The sequence below is a fragment of the Pinus tabuliformis genome, chromosome X, assembly GCF_031772625.1.
Source record: "Pinus tabuliformis cultivar Carrire ecotype Pingquan chromosome X, CPIR1, whole genome shotgun sequence".
NCBI classification, from domain to species: Eukaryota; Viridiplantae; Streptophyta; class Pinopsida; order Pinales; family Pinaceae; genus Pinus; species Pinus tabuliformis.
This window is the reverse complement of record NC_142308.1, coordinates 421,443,941-421,463,976: the sequence shown is the minus strand read 5'-3', so window position 1 is coordinate 421,463,976 and position 20,036 is coordinate 421,443,941. Positions and strand designations below refer to the sequence as shown.

The 20,036-nt window shown below is 37.4% G+C and overlaps 2 pseudogenes; one reads left to right on the top strand and one right to left on the bottom strand.

Annotated features, from left to right (window-relative positions):
* Window positions 1-504: 504 nt before the first annotated feature.
* On the bottom strand, window positions 505-18,862 carry LOC149140372 (xyloglucan endotransglucosylase protein 7-like; annotated as a pseudogene).
* A 50-nt stretch (window positions 18,863-18,912) lies between these two features.
* Window positions 18,913-19,548, top strand: LOC149140371 (transcriptional activator FHA1 pseudogene; annotated as a pseudogene).
* The last annotated feature ends 488 nt before the right edge of the window (window positions 19,549-20,036 follow it).

Genomic DNA, 20,036 nt, shown 5'->3' with positions numbered 1-20,036 from the left:
AAGCCCTAGAAGTTGAAGACTGTGTTCGTGGTCTTGCGTGAACAATCTGGCCCATCTGTAACGTACACTGAATGTGATGTTCATGGACGATTCCAACGACCAAACATATAAGCAGGTGGAAGGTGGAGTAGTATATCCGAGAATCGAAAGCATCAGAGGTTTATAGATGCAATCATTTAAAAGTCTCGACATTATGCTACATGCTACAGACACAATATCGTTTATAAACCATAATTAAGTTGCATATTGGATTTGGGCTATCAGGGAATAAACAACAACCATCACAAAAGTGTCGAGGTCAGGTGCGGACCCAATGTCTCAATACATGGCAGTTAAATTTCTCATGGGATCATGGAAGTTAAATTTCTTATGGGATCGGCTTGTTAAATGGAAATCGGAGAATATTCCATGCATGCGTTTGGGCTACAGCTATGGTCGGACTTTCTTTGAAAATTAAGACGAGAGATCCCAATGCAAGCATCTCTGATTATTTCGACATTATGGTCAGGACTGTAATTGTCCTTGTTGGGCATAGGTCAAGCTCTCATAAGCTGGCTGATTCCACCAGTTACTGGGAGTATTAGCCCAACACTGGGAGGAGCTGCCACTGCCTGTCCATTCGCATACGTCTGTTGTGAAATTTCTGTACGAAGCCACAAATGGTGCGTAAGACCAATCGATTTTCACCCGCCCGCCTTGAGTTGCCCAACTATCTCCGTCCCATATGCTGGAGTACACTCTCATCGCCTGCCAGTTCGCGTAAGGCACACCTATGTCTTCATTGTTCCCAAATACTCTGATAGGTAGTCCATCTACAAAAAGCCTGAAACGAAGATATCAGGTGAGATGGATTCATCATAATAGAAGAACACATTAAACCATGTTCAGAGAAAGAGATAGCTTACACAATTTGCTGCGGGTTCCAGAGAATTGAGTAATTGTGGAAATCTGATGTGGGATCGAACCATAAATAGAATTCTTGCTCCCTATTACCTGAACCATTTGTATAGATGTTTGTATGCAGAATATATGGCTGACCAGAAACATTTCCTAGAAATTCAATATCAATTTCGTCGTGCCTGTCGCCTGTCGAAGATAACTGCAGCATATTTCTTCCATTCGTTAGGAGAACACCATAATATAAATTTCACAAATTTATCTCGCAAACCGTTCCAGCAGAATTTCCGGCACGAACTTCATAAACATATTGACGCTTCCAAACAAAAATTGTGCTTTGGATTGAAATGCCGAGCCTAATTAAACAATACCCAAAAAAATTCTACTGTTATTCTATGCTTGATAGTATATTATCACATAAACATAAAGCAATAAAAAGCTAACAATACAGTTATATATCAATAACATTAGAATACCGGAAGCATTATTGAGAGAAAGTTGCAATTTCTTGCATGTCGAATATCAAGACCCAACGTTGCATGGATTTGTTTAGTGTCTGCAATTAAAATATCACTTTTATGGCTCTATTTATATGAGTTAACATTTGTAAAAGGCAGAGGAGAGAAAACATGAATTCCCACATAGAACACGAGTTGCTCCTCTTCTATTGATCACACAAAACTTGATGCTTACAATGAAGCTGGCGAAGGGTATCTAATTTTTTCCAACTAGCGACTTGCCTAAAATATCTTGACATGCAACCACACATTAAAAATCATCTATCACTTAACTCGACTTGACTCAACACTCAAACACTCAATCCTCAATCACTTAATTAACTAACTCTATGTTTAGCCAACTCCACATGCTAGAGTAATTACAATTTCTAACACTCCCCCTTAATTACGACTGTATGAATCAACATAACTAAACTTGACTCGATTATCACTCAAACAAGCCTACTGGTCTATGTCTCAACTAAGCTTACAATGACTCAAGACTTTCACAATTTTGCATTTTATTTTTCTCTTCTTCCAAATTCTATATCCTTGAAATTGCTTGATTCTTTGTTGAACTTTCTTGCTGTAGGATTTATTTACTTATCGCTGCTACAATTTTTATTTGACTTTTCTTGAATTTGTGTTGAAACACATTTTGATCTTGTCTATCTTCTTCAAACATTCGTTCAACTATGGATTGTTGCCATAACATTGCATCGTCAAAAATGGTTTCAATGCATTCATCTTTGTCTTTCATATCATTCTTTTCACTTTCATCATCAGGTACTGCTGTTTTTTTTTTCTGTAATCTGTACACTCAAGATCAATTCACCATTTCATACAATTGTTTTATTCTAGCTGCTTCTTTAAGACTCGAATCAATTTGTTCTATTGGTTTCTGAATCCATTCTTCAATGAGCTTCAAATCTGCATCAAATTTATTAACAACCTTTCTTTCAACTTCTTCGCCCATGCTATTCTAAACACCTATATATTCAAAAACAATGTTAAAAACATCTTTAATATGACTCTCTTCAGTGAGAGCTTCCTGCTCTATATCTGCCTTCTTTTCAACTGCATGGAGGTTGTCTTCCACTGTTATGCTGTTAGTGGATATTTTCATCAAAAACTCTTCAATCACTTTATCTTGTTCTTGATCATCAAACGCTGCTAGATGACATACTGCTTCATGAGCAGTACCAACTACTTCATATTTTGCTGCTACAGTGGCAGCTTCAACCTTCAATGTTTCATCAAACATTGTGCTTACCATATTGTCACAATCAATCCCTGTTTCAAAAATGAAACCACACATATCATCAACATAATGTTCATCCACACTATGGTGGGATCTCCAAGCATGCATGTGTTCATTGCCATTTTCATTAGCAATTTCAACTTCACCAAATCTATGAGTTGCAGTTGGATTCACCAATTCACATATAACTTTGCAGTCATCATCCACATGTGTCTCATCACAGTGGGATTCACCATCATCTGTATCATCCACATTATAGTGGAGTCCTTGAGCATTTATTTGCTCTTGCTCTATTTCACATACAGAGGCTCTTGCTTCTCTCTTTGCAATCTTTGTTGCATCTTTTTCATCCATATGCATGCTTGCATAATGAGTTCCAATTTTATGGCCTTGACAACCATCATCCACTTTTGAGTGGGATTCTCCAAGCTCTGTTTTCCTCTAAGAGTCTTGCTCATCAACTCTCAGATTTGTGGCTAACTTCTTTGCTTGTGGCATAACCTGTTGTTGCATGTCACTCTCCCTTGCACTAAATTCTTCTTCGTCTTTTGCTAGACTTCTTAGTTCCTTCGTTGTGGTCTTTGCCTCTTCTTTTTGGTTTCTTTTCTAAACACGATAACAATCTTTGCCTCTTCTTTTTTGTTTCTTTTCTTCATATGCTTCAGTCGCACTTTGTGACACATGACTGTTTTCATTCCTTTTCTTATAGCTGCTTTGTTGATTACATGAGGCTATCTTCCATATCACCCCCGAAAAAAACATATAATTATCAATATGCACCCTCGTAAAGGACAATATTCACCCAAAACATTGTCATACTTATACCAAAATAATTTTGCAGATAAATAAACTTTACAAAGCCCTAAATGCTCTTGCCAATAAATTTTTTTATAAACCCTTTTATAAAATCCCTTTATTATTTTATATATATATAAAATATTTAAAAAAAATTATATATATATATATATATATAAATAAAAAATAAAAAAAATCCGCCATTTATGTTAAAATCCTTCAAAATTTATGGTAAAACCTTTTATATTTCATAAATGTTTATGACCGTGAATAACCCATAAACTTTTAATAAATCCGTCCTTCAAAAAACCATAACACTTTAACATGGGTAAAAGGAATCCACGTAACTTTAAAAAATAACGTTCCGTGGGCCACTCTCCTTTAATATCTTTTCGTATTAAGTCACTCCTTAACAAACTTTTATGAGTCAACTCTCACCACGTGACAGTTTAAACAAATTTGCTTGACTTGGTTAAACGCGGCCGTGATTGCTTGAGGCCTACGTACTAATTCTCTTACAACGATAACCTGCGTTAGTCCTCTAACGCTACCAAATATGAAGGAAACCAGCGTGTTTGTAAAACGCAGTAAGTTTTTCACCTTTAACGCGGTTCTATGCTAAGCCCAATATAACGCTTTGAATACCACTGTAAGGAGCGTTATAGCTCAAACAAGAAGAAAAATTATTTCTGTTCTCTTTCACGGATCACTGCTGATCCTTTTTCGTTGGCTCTTTGTAATTTCGCTTTGATATCAATTTGTAGAAAAAGCAGAGAAGAGAAAATATGAATTGGTACATAAAATATGAACAATTTTTTTTATTGATCACATAAAACTTGAAGCTTACAATGAATTCACTGAAGGGTATTTAATCTTTGGGAAGGGTATTTAATCTTTTCCAACTAGCCAGTTGCCTAAAATATCTTGACATGCAACCACACACTAAAATTCATTTATCACTTAATACTTAACTCAACACTTAAACACTCAACCCTCGATCACTCAATTAATTGACTTAATTAATTAATTACAATTTCTAACATTAACAATCCCTGAATGGTAGTTATCCTTCTTACACATATCAAGTTGTTATGTATCCATAAATTCATGACGACCAAATAGTAACAGTGCTAGGCCGCCATTGATGGATGGTGATCAAGTTGTTATGTATCCATAAATTCATGACGACCAAATAGTAACAGTGTTAGGCCGCCATTGATGGATGGTTGAATCGTTGTTCCCATTATTATGATGTTGATTTTCCCGGACCAGTTTCATAAATTTTAGCCCTAGTAATGGTCATGGACACCTTCGACATTTTTTTTCCAGGTATTTTAGTTCCCCTTGTTATTATTACTAGTATAGTGCTTTTTCACTGCGTCTACGCAGCTTCGAATCCCTTAGCCTCTCAAACCCAGGCGCTTCTGGCTCTCAAATGGGGCTTCTTGGACTCCCATGGCCACCTGCATGATTGGAGCCTGACCAACCAGGATTCTGGCGCCCCGTGCTCCTGGTCGGGTGTCACATGTGACCAGAGCTTTAGCAAGCTCGTAGCCCTTGATCTCTCTCAGAAAAATCTCGCTAGCGTGATTTCCGACTGTATTCTGGAGTTCCAACACCTCGTCGACCACTTCCCAGGACTCGAACCGACGACCTCGAACTAAACCTGGAGCGTTGGTCTAGGTAATGGGCGCAGGGTTTTGGTGTTCATAGTGACCATCAAAACCCATTATTACAATAACTATAGAACTCGAAGCGGAGGAATATCACAGAGCGCAGATCCGTATCAAGCTCAGGGAATTCATCCATTATACATTGAAGAAGGAACGTGGAAAATGACGACATTTGGGTGCCTGACTTTCACAATGGAGGATTTTATGAAATCCATGAAGAGCACAATCATAATCGGCAACAGACCACACATCCCAGTAAGATTATTCAACCGCTAAAGGTATCAAAACTCAACGAGATCGTTGATTGCCCTACCCGTGATTATTCAACTGCTAAAGGTATAAAAAATCGACGAGATCGTTGATCGCGTTACACGTATCAGGAAAGCATATTTGTTTTAGGCCGATAAATTTAATAGTGTCGTGGAGAAGCACCTCACCATAAAAAATTTATTGGTTTAATTATAAAAATTCTCATAATTAAATAAAACCACATTTATATATCAACATTTTTAAACAAATATTAATCCATTTTATTTTTCTATTTGACCTTTTTTAATAATTTTTGATAATCATTAAAAAATAAAATAACATTTTAACTTTATTTATTGCTTTATTAGTAGCTATTTAACTTGCGGCTCATGAGTGTTGATAGGAGAAAGGAGATGAAAATAAGGGATTTAAGGGGTGCAATTAACCTTCTATTAGTAGCGGTGGTGTGTTACATTTTTCTCCAGTAACACCAGCGAGAGATAAGGCCTGAGATAAGGCCTAAACAAACTCGTTCCTATTTCTTTTAGTATATTCCTTTCTCTTGGGTCCAACAACCTTGGTATTTCATCAAGTTTACAGAGTTATTAAATTTATGGTACATTCTTTTACAAATATTTCATATAACACAAGTTAAACGGAAAGGGAGATAAAGTTCAATTAATTTTCACTAACCACTGGAAAATTGAAGCATAATCATCCAAGATAATTTAAAAGAATTTATCCTTACAAAATGATTTTGAAGGGAAAACCATTTACTATAAACCAATTAGTTACAAAAGTAGCGAGAAAATATAAGTAATTCTTAATTCTTAATGTTTCACTCATCAATTTTTTATGTGAAATTTTTGCCAAATCTATTTAAGAGGAAAAACCACAAGCATAATGAATAATCTATAACACAATTGGAAATCTCTTGAAGTATTAGACATCATCAATAGATATAACTATTCATGATCATGACAGTTCAACAAGATTCGTCAAAACATAACCGTTTCAAAGTTTCTGAATTATCTTAAAACATAATTTTAGTTACAATCTGAAAAAATGTCTCCTTTGGGGACCCCTTCTTTTTCCTTAGTTGCCCCTTTTATTTCCAATCTATTGCTAAAATGAGAAACATGTATGTATTCTCCTCATTCCATGTGGCCCATTTAGTAAACATCTCTTTTCATTTATGACCATCAAGGAACTTGTGTCGATCCATTGGAAAGCTCAAGTTTACTTTGCTTTCTGTGACCCACTGAGTATACTTGTAACAACCCTCGTCAAAATTCCATGTAATAATGTTAATAAAGGTAAAATAATAACCAAGATCATGGGACACTTATTCCAAGTTAAATGTTGGGAAAAACATCCTATAGGGTATTCATTTGGTTTATTATGGCTAAAGGAAATTGGCAAAGGAAATGACAAAGGATTTGGAAAGACAAAGTGGCATTAATTGACATTTCATTTATGAAAATAATGGATATTAAGAGAAAATGAAGGTGAAAGGTCACAAGCTGCATGTGAGGAGGAAAAATAAGGAAAATAATGGAAAATTGAAGAAAATAGAGGCCTCATTAATAAAAAGGCTTCTGAGGATCAATAGGTACCTTTTTGTCTGTTTAGTTTTGGAGCCCTCTCTATTCTTTCTCTCTCTCTCTCTTTCACTCTTGGACACTTAGAGCATTCTTGGAGAACTCTAGGATTGGATTAAGGGAAGCAAAGAAGAACAAAGAAGGAAAAAGGAAGAAAAGATCAAGAAAGGAAGAGCAAGATCAAGTACCTACATCATGATTACTTACATGTATCGATTTGCATGTGTGATTTCGTTGCTAGATTTGGCATGCATGGGACATGCATGTGCGTATTTGGTTCTCTTGATGTCACTGACATGGATTGTGCCAGGTGTGACAATGACTTTCAACCTTGCCTTTCCATTTCCGGATAGCCTTGGTGTGATGAGTTCTCTTTTATTTTCTTAAGATGGATTGTCGGATACTTTCGAAACTGAGTGAGGTGGTCTCTGAAGAAGAACACAAGGCCTAGGAATCCATGGACCAAAGACGGTGGGATTGCGATAAAGCTAGATTTGTTGTACCTCAGTGGGCCTGGGAATCCTTGACTGGTGAATGACAGGATATACAGTAAAGCCTATAGGTGTGTGCCCTCGATCAGACCTAGGAATCCTCAACCGGTGAATGGTGGGATATACAGTAAATCCTGGAGGGTGGAGTCTCGATTAGGCCTAGGAATCTTTGATCAATGAATGGAAGGATATATGGTAAAGCCTATAGACTAGGAGGCAGAAAAATTCCTCATGGTGTAGGTGGAGAAATTTGGTGGCATCCATGCTTGTTTAGGGCCTATTTATCCGGTGGGGATTGCAGTAAAGCCTGATGAAAATTGGATTGGTTTTATTGTGAGTCCCACATTCATGCTTGGAATATGGCATGAGGGTGATTGGCTGAAAAAAGAATTGGTTCAACCAATCTATGGTCAGGTGGTTCATGGAAGTCCTAGACCTGGTTGGCTTATGCATTCATTAATAAAAGTTCTTTCTCCTTGGTATTTCATGTGTAAATATATTGTTTTATATGTGATTCTTATGGTTGTTATATCCTTATTATTTCTATTGGTTATATGTTGGTTATGAGTATGTTTTATGATAGACTTGATGTATGTATCTCATCATGCTTTGATTAAAAAATGAATAAAAAATGAATTTATGACCTAATAGACTGTATTGCATCTATTGTGATAGAGAAACGATGCTTCTTTATGAATCTCAGATAAGTATGATACCCCTTTGATCAGATATGTTGTTGTGACTAGTAGATTTCATATTTGTGACATGTTTGACGAAATTCCTATCATGGCTAGTAGGGGTCAGATTAAGTACTTGTACCAATGATTGCATTAGTAGCCTTATTCCATTGTTATTTTTGAAAGTTTCATGAAGTTATGGGTAGTGGCCTGAGTCCTGACCCTGAAAAAGTGGCACAAAATGTAATGTCGGTGGATCAGAACTGGCTGAAAAAGTCCACAGTTGTTGGCATGCCTTGTTGTGGGAGCAACTAGAAGGCCTCATTCACATGCATGGCTTTTCATGGGAGTGGTTGAGGGTCCAAATCAGTGAAATGTCAAGTTGTCTCAGGGGTTGGTCACCTGGAAAGGTTGGTTGGCTCCTGAAGGTTCCGTAGCATGTGTGAAAGGTCATAATGGTTTTGTTTTGTCATTCCACTTCTTTAACTATATGTGGGGAGATGAATCACGTCACAGTAGCCTCTCGCCACATGTTTACCCCAACAGATCAGTTAACTTGGGTAAATGTGGGATGAGGGTGTTACAATAATTTTCAATATCGGATTCCCATTGTTCTAGCCTATTGTCCTTCTTGATCTTATTGACTACAAACTTCTACAAATGGCCATGTTCTAGTGAAGTGATCCCTTCAATGCTCCAATGATGATTTGTTTACATTTCGCTGCAACCCCCTAAAAAGGTTAAAGATATTATGGTGTGTTGAATGCTAGTTTGATTCACCTTATCCCATGTCTTCTTATGATCCAAGTGGATATTGGTGGCCACCCGCCTATTCCACTAGGACCCCCACCATTGTTTCTTTTAGTTTTTCAGTTTCCTTAATTATAGCACAATTTACTATTTTTGGTAATTTTTTGGGTCCTGAACTTTCGAAGCCATTTTGAGGCCCTAAATGACCTTTTTGTGAGAAAATCACAAGTGATGAATATAAGACTAAACTTAATACTCATTGTTAGTATGTAGGGACCTGATTCCTATTATTAGAGCCTCAATCTATTATACACTAACAGATCTATTTTCCTACTATTTTAAAAGTAAAAAAAAAATAAAACACTTGCTGACCTTCTTACATAGATTTAAACATTTAACATCTTATCACTTTATCATAAGCAACGGAAATTAAGGTGAGCATTCCATTGATATCAACTTAACAAGAGTGGTCCATGGAAAATACCTGTTCCGACGGTTGATGATGATACCTTTGTCTTATAGCTCCTGTTGAACGCTCCTTCTCACCGACCCAACCGGATTTACCTCCCAGCCAACTAGGAAATAAATTCCTAGCCCAGGAAACCTCCACAGGTTCCCTAGCCCTCCATGCCCAAGTCCAACCAGATATAGTGTGTCCTCAAGAAGAATGTGCAAAACTAGATAATGATACTTTCCTCCTCTCAAACCCAAGAAACCTCCACAGGTTTCCAAGGTCTCCCAAAATCATGACAAGGCCAAACAATCACAACCAACCCCCACAATCCTAAGCAAGACTCCCTCCCTTTTCTTCCTTCCCCCTTCCCTTTTTATACCCTCCTTCCCTTCTCCATCTCAACCACCTCTCATTAATGTCATTAACTTCTCATCCATCCTTACAATTGACTTCTCTTCTCCCAAGTAAGCTAGGGGTACATTTGGAAATGTGACATGAATATAAAATTGAGAATTTAATGGGAAAGGATCATGTCTTCTCCCAAGTAAATCTGAAAAATACATTTGGGAATGTGAGGTGAATATATATATATATATATATATATATATATATATATATTGATAATTAGATGGAGAGGACTATGTCTTCTCCCAAGTAAATGTGAGGGTACATTGGGGAATGTGAGATGTAATTACATGGAGAGGACCATGTCTTCTCCTTAGTAAATGTGAGGGTACATTGGGGAAAGTGAAATGAATATATATATTGATAATAAGATGGAGAGGACTATGTCTTCTCCCAAGTAAATGTGAGGGTACATTGGGGAATGTGAGATGTAATTACATGGAGAGGACCATGTATTCTCCTTAGTAAACGTGAGGGTACATTGGGTAATGTGAAATGAATACATATATTTTGAAATAATGGAAGGAGACCATATCCTACCTAATATTCAATTTGAGAAGGTAAGTGGGGAATTTGAATAATGGAAATCATGAATTTTATATTAGACCAATATTTCTCAATATTTTTAGATAATGTAAACATTAACAAAATTTGTAGGATAAGATTTAAGTGGGGCATTACATACACCCCTCCTTCAGAAAACTTCGTCCCGAAGTTAGAATGAAAAGATACAAGGAGTTTGAAAGCATAGCAAACCAGAGAGAGTTATAGCATTAAAATTTGATAAGTCAGACAATGACATTACTTCCCGTCAAGAGTCTCCAACTGATCTATTTCCCCCTATCCATCCTGACCTGCTTCTGTTCCCACCCTATCCATCCTCTGCTGCTCTATCAGTGGCAACGGCCATACTAACCACTGATAAAACGGACATGGTGGAAGCGTTGAATACCTCGACCGAACTTTCCCCAGCAGGCATCTGGCAATCGTCATCACACGTCTAGGGGGAGCGTTCAGCTGTCCTCCCCACGATTCCAGGTTTCGGAGGATACACGGTGGGAAACACCTCCACCCCTCCTTCAGAGCACGGACCACACTACAGAGCTGGTTGGACTTGTCATCGAATAATCCAGTTAGGTAGTCTTTGCCACCTGTCATTTGCATTTTACTCATGTCATAAGAGTGCATATCAATTAGATACCAAATGTAATAGAACAATGTGCATCATACCTTCCCTATGAGATGTCTCGACCTTCCCTCAATGGAAGAGTAGCTCTCGGCTATCATATAGTTCTTTCCCCCTGCATGTTAGCTCTCATTCATGCATTTATATAACAATAAGACGTATAATCATCACACTATTAAGTCTAGTATCCACGTGTCAATTTTGTAGTTCATACTGGAAACAATCATAATTTGACTACGTCATTCATTAGATAGATCAAAATCCAACCTAAGTAGTTTCGCATGTTCAACCAAATGCATCAATATTACACAATGTTCATAAATAAATAACATGAAACTGCAAAATAAAACCTTAACATAGGTGGCTATCTACGTTAAAAGGGGGCATCATAAATGCTCATGTGACATCCTTGTGGAACCCTTCAATAACAATTAGAGTTGAAATAGATTCAACTATCCGTCATGGAAAATAGCATTTGAACCCGGATATCCTATAAGGTGGTACCAAACCAAAATAATGGCAAGCAACGGATTAGTGCACTATCAATTCCACTAGAAGGTGTTAGTATAAGTTTTATGCATATAATTTCTTTAAAACCTTAGTGAATATGAAAGTCCCACTCTTCCAATTTGATGGTTTTTCATCTTCCAAACCCATTTAGTTAATCTTGAAAATAAAAGACTCAAAACTTCAAAAATTGTTTCCAACATGATTTTCATACTTTATTTTTTTTTGGTAAATTGAGAGAATGTCCTCTAAATGTCAAAAGGTTCAAATTTATTATATATTTAATCATTGTTTACTAGTACCAAAACAATTTCATGATATATACTGCAGCTCACAATATGACTAGACAAATGAGAAATAATTAAACGAATGGAATAATTGCCTTTGCCCTGCTGCTATTGGTATTTCCCCTCTAAATGACACCACATTTCTAAAGATGCCTACTCCTTTCATAAGTGGCCAGTGACCACAAAAGTTGCGAAGAAAGTTGAGGGTCCTTTTATCCAAAACTAGAGACACAATATTTTTCAAGACATTTTTATTCAACACTAGAATAAGGGTAAAAGTGTATCATAATATTTTCACTGGTCTTTTATTGACTAAATAAGCTTCCATTGTAAAATCCCAAATTCTCTACGAATTGATATTCTCATTTAATTTAAGATCATTAAAAATAACTATCACAGTAAGCCTTACACAAGTCCATAGTATTCAATCTATGTTTTCACTAGAAAATTCTACCCCACTAGACCATCTTTGTCAAGCCTCCATCTGTTATGCACCATGCAATAATTGTTGGCATCCTCTTTTCCTCAACCTTAGGTTACATCATGTCAGCGCTTTTTTTCTTTGGATTGTTTGCCTGCTAGTTTTATTGTTTTTCCTTGTTACCTGTGCCTATTCATTATTAACTAATTTCTTGATTACTTTCTAGATTTCTTTGTCTTAATAAACAAACAACATGACAAAGCATACTTAGTTACAAGACTAGGCTTAATATGTATGGATTAGAAGAAACCATTACATTGAATCTCACCATGCTAGATTGATGCATTCTAGCGAAAATCGATTTTTGGAGAAGTTCAATTCAATTAAGAACACTTTAACCAATTAACCATGCCTTAAAAAAAACTATCAAATGGTAAGGATAGTACTAGATCACTTAGGGAAAACTCTTGGCATGTTTTGGGCTTCGTAGTAACTCAAACCACTCTATACTATATCCCTATGTTTAAAGTAGAGGGTATTTAAATGACACGTGCTAGTTAACGGAAGTCATGAGCATTACAACCATAAACTAAATTTAGGTCTTTGTTGTGACATCCTCACTATATTGCAGATCTGGTGTCTCCATTTATAGGTTCCAAGAAGCTTAACAACCTCATCTGCTTATTTCTATAATCATTCATCTACAGAAAGCATGCAATGTTAAGATTAAAATTTGTACAAAGATAAAGCTTATAATGGCTTTGGTGGGCTTAATGGTTAAGAACATGTATTTCCTTGTAAGAGGTCATAGATTCAAATCTAGAGGGGAGTAGAGAAGGTAAACCTCCACAGACTTTAGTAGTCAAATCACTGCAAGGAGGTGGATCCCTTGTTCCAGAAACAAGGGGTCTCATAAACCAATTTCGTGTTTGGCTTGGCCATGACCTTTATTATTATTATTATTATTATTCAAAGGGAGAATCTAGCTCTGTTTGTAAAAAGTATTTGACGCAGGCATAACATCAACATAGAACCAACTTGTAGTAGAAGTATGTTGAAGATCTGTTTTAATATAAAGCCTCTTTCTCACTTTTGAAGCCATGAAGGTACGAGGGAAACAATCTTCAAATGTAATGACGCTAGGATAATCACAAAGGACTCCTAGCTTCTTTGGAGATGAGCCTAAGCGCGTTGGGTCAACAAGTCATGCTATATATGGGAGCCTTTAAATGTAAAGAAGCTGGAAAAACTATAAAAGACTCCCTAACTTCTTTGAAGATCGGCCTTAGATGATTGGGTCAATATAACATACCATTTACAGGAGACTCCTCGGATCCGAAGATGTGTCCAAGCCTAGGTGATATCCCCTAACTGTAGTCGTCTTAGTCTAGCCAACAAAAGACCAAATTATTTTCATGACATGAAGACAATTAATCACTTGAAGATGGTTGTTTGGAGAACAACTTGAAGATAAATATAATCTTGTAAGGATATTGTCACCATGCAAGAACTGTCCAATGATGAGATTAATTAACTGGAAGACAACTGCTCCCATGGTGATGGAGGTTTGAACTAGAATTTGTCAAAACAATCAATAAAATCAATAATATTCAAAATTGCAAGAATGCGAGCTAGCTCCTATAGATAGTAACACTTAACAGAGTCCAGTAGAAATTTAACTACTTTTAGCTCCAGTTTCCTTAGAGAAGAAGAACCGAGAGACTCTAGAGTCTGGAAAGCACGATTGGACCCAAAGAAACAATTAATTTTCTATCATGGACTATTACTAGCAACATAGACCTGACAGCAGAAACAGAATGAAGTCCCATCCGTTAACTAGGGAGGTCAGTCACTATATCAGCTAATAATGTTGCCTGGAGTCTTGCTGGTTGGAAAGGAATTATATTGCTCATTCATTGTACTATTCTGTTGCCTCATAGCTTTGTTATAAAGCCTCGCTAGTTAAAGAAATCCGGGGCAAAAAAATAAATAAATAAATACCCTAGAACCTTACAGTTTATGTTTTCCAACTATATTTGTGACTGTTGCATATGTGAAATTTTAATTATTTTATTAAAGTAATTCAAGATCTGAGTTATATGATAAAGAAACATAGAACAACAGTCATATTGAGTTAGGAAAATTTACAGAATAGTGATCTTGACAAGTGGTCAAAAGAAATTAAAGCATCCGTTATGAGGTTTCAAAATCAGGATAGTAAAAATGAACACAGAAAATTCGAAGTCCAAATTGGGTAAAGCTAAAGGATCATTTGATCATGCTACATTATAGTCTCTTATTTTTTTTTTTAATGGTCTCGGGTTAGGTTTGTTAAATTTTCTAACCCCAAAACTTGACAAATTATTCCTTGTGATTTCCTTGCTGAAAATTAAATTTAATACAGGTCAAAGAATAAAATGCATACACTAGGATTTTAATTGGCAAAATAAAAATTACTAGCCGAAGCAAATGAAACCAATTTCCACAACACACAGCAAAATATTTCTACCCTTCCAATCAGCTTCTCATCAAAATAATATCAAAGCTGACACAGGCTCCCTTAATGCAAAAATGGCCCGCTGAAAACAATTACAAGCTATAGTAAAAAGTTTCAGAATTTTCTAGGCCCCTGTACGGCCTGTACAACCCTCCAAAATTTATCTGAACCAAACCCCCGACCTGCTAGCCTGCTGTACAAACACACACTGCTCCTGTACAGCTGTACGGCCATACACATGGCAGTTGTATGACCTGCACAAGCTCCTGCGTTGTACGACTGCTGTTATGCTGCCCTGTACGGCCTGCATGTGGCTGATCCTCTTGCTGCAATATTCTGCTCATTGTCTTCTCTGGAGCTACTCACTAGATGGAATTCCTTTATCACCCATGCTATGATTACTCAATGTCTCTCTCTCTTGTGTCTTTCTCCTTCACTTAGCCTGGCTTTTATAAACTTTAGTTATTGACTGAATCAATTAACCATTAATGACCAAATCTCCATACCTCTAATCTCTCAATGAGATTAACAGTTGAGATTAAGTTCTAATCAACAATCTAGATTCATCTAATTCACTAATGTAAAAGCTTTTATATTTCATTAGATTAAACTCACTTTTATAAAAAGTAGTTCACTTTATAATTCCTTTAATTAAAATTTACTAAGGTGAGCACTTTGGATGACTTCCATACATCTTGACACTTAGACCTGTGTGGAAGTACATATCCAAGATTCCGAGCTACAAACATCAACAAGGTCTTCTCCACAAGGGTCTCTCTGACCTCCTCTCATCTTTGTGGTTGAGGGGGCACCAACCCCTCTTCCCACACTTTCTCCCAAGTCATTGTAGCATCAAAATCTCTTGTTGGATCTGCCATAAAAAGGTTAAGTCAAACAGGAATGGAGCATCTTCTCATTTTTTTGAAGCTGGGGCCTCAACTTTTCATAAAATTGAGGCTCCTCTCTGCAAAGCTCTTTTTTATGCAGATAATGCCTTCATCAAGAAATTCAACAGGTCTCGACTGAGCCACAGAACTTTCAGCGGTTCAATAAACCAAAACTGCATCCCTCTCATGTAAGGATCTCTTCAGCATTTCTATCATTACAAAGGTAAAACTGCATCCCTCTCGTGTAAGGATCTCTTAAGCATTTCTATCAATACAAAGGTAGTCTTGTTGAATTTAAGTCATGGTACACAGATCTGCACTTCTTATAAACAAATACCCTAAACTAGGAATCTCAAACTCCCTAACGCTCTCCAAATAGTAGACAGTGTATATGATAAAAGTTGGACTGTAGAGTCAAATGGGCAGACACATCATTTTTAAACGAAACTCTGCAGAGTGGACGGTAGGTACTAATTCTACATAAACCAGAATTCTGGAATTTATGACAGCAAACAAAATGGCAGCTTCAATCACGTACCTTTTATTAAGTTGAAAGAAGGAAACTACATTAGCTAAGCATTAGCCAAAACACCCTCCCAGAACTTGAACTATCTCCCTCTTAACTTCCTTATCTATGTGATATATTATCTCACTCTTAACTTCTTTATCTATGTGATGTAACCTGTCTTTCTTTTATAGACAGGGAGGACAGAAAATACTTTGAACGTTGATACCCAGTGATGCACCTTACAACCTAACCCTACGCACCTAGAAGGCATGTGCTTAGCCCACATGGATATGCTTGCCTAGAATAGAGTGCCCACTAGAAGAAATGACAAGCATGCACACTTGCATCTCTATTCCAATCACCACGGGTGGTGAGCTCCAGTAAACAGAAACTTGACAAAGCAGAAGCAATTAGGATTACAGAAGTGCATTGGTGTGGCAAAAGTGTGTTAAAGGGCATTGCAGAGCTTTGTTACCTAAAACCTTAAGCATGACGCATAACAAGAAACCCAAAACATACAAGAAAACAAGGGGACAATAGAGCCAAAAGAGATAATGCAGATTAAGACAGAGATTGGATCAAATGTACGTTTATTTTGGGTACAAGAGAATGAGCTACAAGAATAGTAGGGATCGAAAAAATATGAGAAATCACTATAACTCTTAATTGTCCAAACAACTGCGATAGAGTTCGATCCTATGACCCAATCAATACAAAACTGTGTACCTACAGTGTAACATTGTATGATGAACACTACGATTGCATGATAATTTACAAATGGAGTGTTTCCATATATAGATTTTGTACAAGAGAACAGATAGAATCTGCCATCAATGCATTGGTTACAAAGTCATCCACGAGAACAACAAACTCCCAAGATTTCTGTAAACCCATCATTTGGAAGTTACATTGGAGTGGACCTGATCAAATTTAATCACCAAATGGCAAAGGTATATGGGCACTAACCGATTCAACTGAGAGATTTCACTGATGATGCCAATGAGTCTGGAGTTGAGTTGGCATGGTGTTACGCATGTTAGTTTGTTGGTGCTGCTACACGGATGGTATGCTCAAGAACGATTTGTGCCATGCTAACGATCAAGCATGGATCGTAGTTGAAGTGATCATGACAACAAACAAGAATCTGTCGAGACGGATCCTGTTGTAAGCACTATTCTAATTGCACTAAAGGTTGAGGAAAGCCTCTCGCAATATAGAGTCATACCTTCACATGAATCAGGGAAACTGGGAAGGCAAATGGGAGGAAGAAGAGGACATCAGGGTGGATAATATGCTGCAATACATTAAATTTCTAAACAAGTGGGTCAGGAAAAAAAAGTATAACATAAATGAATAGAAGAATGGAAGGGCATCCTATAGTTAAGGGCTACAGAAAGAAGGGAACAGAAGCTGAGAACATGAAGCAGGAATCAAGCAATATGGTTATTAAACGAACAAATGAATAAGAAATCAACAGCAAAGATATCCAAACGTATGAGAAGACAAATTCCAGGATATATGATGACTGTATCTTGGAATTTTGGAGCACATAGCGGCAATAGTAAAGTCAAGCATGAGGAGCACGGCTGTAAATATTATTCTAGTTCACCCAAGGAGGGTCTGCAATTTTGGAATATTGGAGCATTGTGGATGTAATGTTGTAAAGAACAATGTAGTGTGGAATACAAAGCATGGTGTCTTACTTAGGAATAGATCTAAGATTGATAATAACAGGAATACATGTACTACGACTGATATCTCGCTTAAATAAGGTACAGAACAAAATCCAAATCCAGTGAGGGAAATGACCACTGGCATCCCATTTGCGTTATTATTTTTTTTTTTTGTATTTTTAATAACAAATAACTCTTTTATTTTTAGTGTTGGTCTTCTTGCTCTCAATGGCCTTTGCTAACTCCATCACATAAACCAGTTGCCCTAGTGGACATTATAATAAAATCTCTCTCTAGCATTTGAGAGAAAGAGGAGGAACACATAATGATTGACCTGTATTTTTCTTGGGTAGCAGTTCATCTCAATTTTTTTTTAATCTCTACATGACAGTACATCTCTAACATAGGGATCTGTACAATCAATTTTTGTATACACAGATCCCATTGATAAACTAATTCAAACTTGCAATCATTCATAAACTAATTCAGTCATCCATTTTCTCTCGCGGTCTATGTGTGCACATATTTCTCCTTGAAAGTACAAATATACATTAATACTTTTTCTCTGTTTTCTTTTAATTCCTGTCCTAATGATGGTGTTAATGGGCATACATACCCCTGCAGGAAAAGGAACCATGAGACGATGATGTGGTTGTTGTTGTTGCTGCTAAGGAGGACAAGGTGTTTTTGCCCACTCGTAGCGAGTGATGCCGAGTCCTCGTTCTCTGAGTCGTTCCCGTCTGAACTTGTCTGCAGATGATAAATTGGACTCTTCCACTCCACCTCCTACAGGGTGGTTGACGAGGAGTTCATGCCTTCTAGTGGATGGCTGGAATGCATACAACTTTCTGTAGAGACTGGAATCAGGGCTTAGTAGATACGAGATGAGACTGTTGTCTAGTGAGAATGACACGCACGCTAGTATTACACAACCAGGCAGAGGATTTTGCGCTACCTCTTCTAGTGGGAACATGCACATTTTCTCTGCCTCGCCAATTCTCGGATTACCACCCTAATGGTGACCTGGTCACAAATCATGGCATTATTATGTTAAATACATTCTGCACCATCGTTCAAAAGCGTGACTGCATCTACAGATTGCGAATCTCTCCATATTGAAGGAAGATTTGCAGGGTTTTTTGACATTTTGATCCCAAGTTCCAGATTGCTGACGGAGGAAAAAGAAAGATTGCGTCATGGAACAGCCTGATGCCGGCTTTGCTAAGCTGAAGGGGGAAGATTTCGAGTTCTACATGCAGAGCTACTCGATAACTCTCAGCAGGAAAGGCAGGAGTTCATCTGTTGACGTCGATTTGTTCTCCCTCGGCGGCGGTATGAACATTTCCCATTTACACGCGAGGATTTACTATGATTTCGACAGAAAAAGGTTCGCGCTGGAAGTTTTGGGGAAAAATGGGTGTTATGTGGAAGGAGTGCTATATCTTCCCGGAAACCCTCCAATTAAGCTCGATTCACAGGATATGTTGCAGGTCGGGGACAAAAAGTTTTATTTTCTGCTGCCAGTCAGGAGTATTGTGGAGACTCATGCGAATCTTCGTGTTGCTGCTTTGGCTTCTCATGTTTCAGCCTCTGGTCCTATTGTTGCTGCAGCGGTGGCCAAGAAGAGAATGGGAAGGCCTAAAGGAGCTGGGGACGAGGACGGGAATAACCAGAGGAAGTCTGGGAAGCAGGGCAATGGTGAGGAAGGGGCGCTGATGGTGCCCAATGCTTGGCCCTCGCAAGAAATGATGACCTACAATGTGCTGCCGCCGGGAACGTCTGCTAAGAAAGTGGTTTGGCTGAGTTGGTTAGGGCTCCGTTTATTTATGTAGTTACAAATTACATAGAGTGTGCTAGGCATTTTTAAGTTTTTTGGCATGTACTTACCTATTCTTGGACTAGTGAGAGTGTACTTGCCACATAAAATTATGTAGTGCTGCTGGATAAAATATGTGGAGTGTGTAAGCATGGGGCTCAAATCTATATGCAAGGTTGTCATTAGTGGGAAGTATAAATTGTGGGTTTAGTGGGCTTGGGTCCAGATTTTGAACCAAAGCTCTGATACCATGTGTAGGGGCCTGATTCCTATTATTAGAGTCTCAATCTATTATACACTAACAGATCTATTTTCCTACTGTTTTAGAAGTAAAAAAAAATAAAAAACTTGCTGACCTTCTTACATAGATTTAAACATTTAACATCTTATCACTTTATCATAAGCAACAGAAATTAAGGTGAGCATTCCATTGATATCAGCTTAACAAGAGTGGTCCATGGAAAATACCTGTTCCGGCGGTTGATGATGATACCTTTGTCTTAT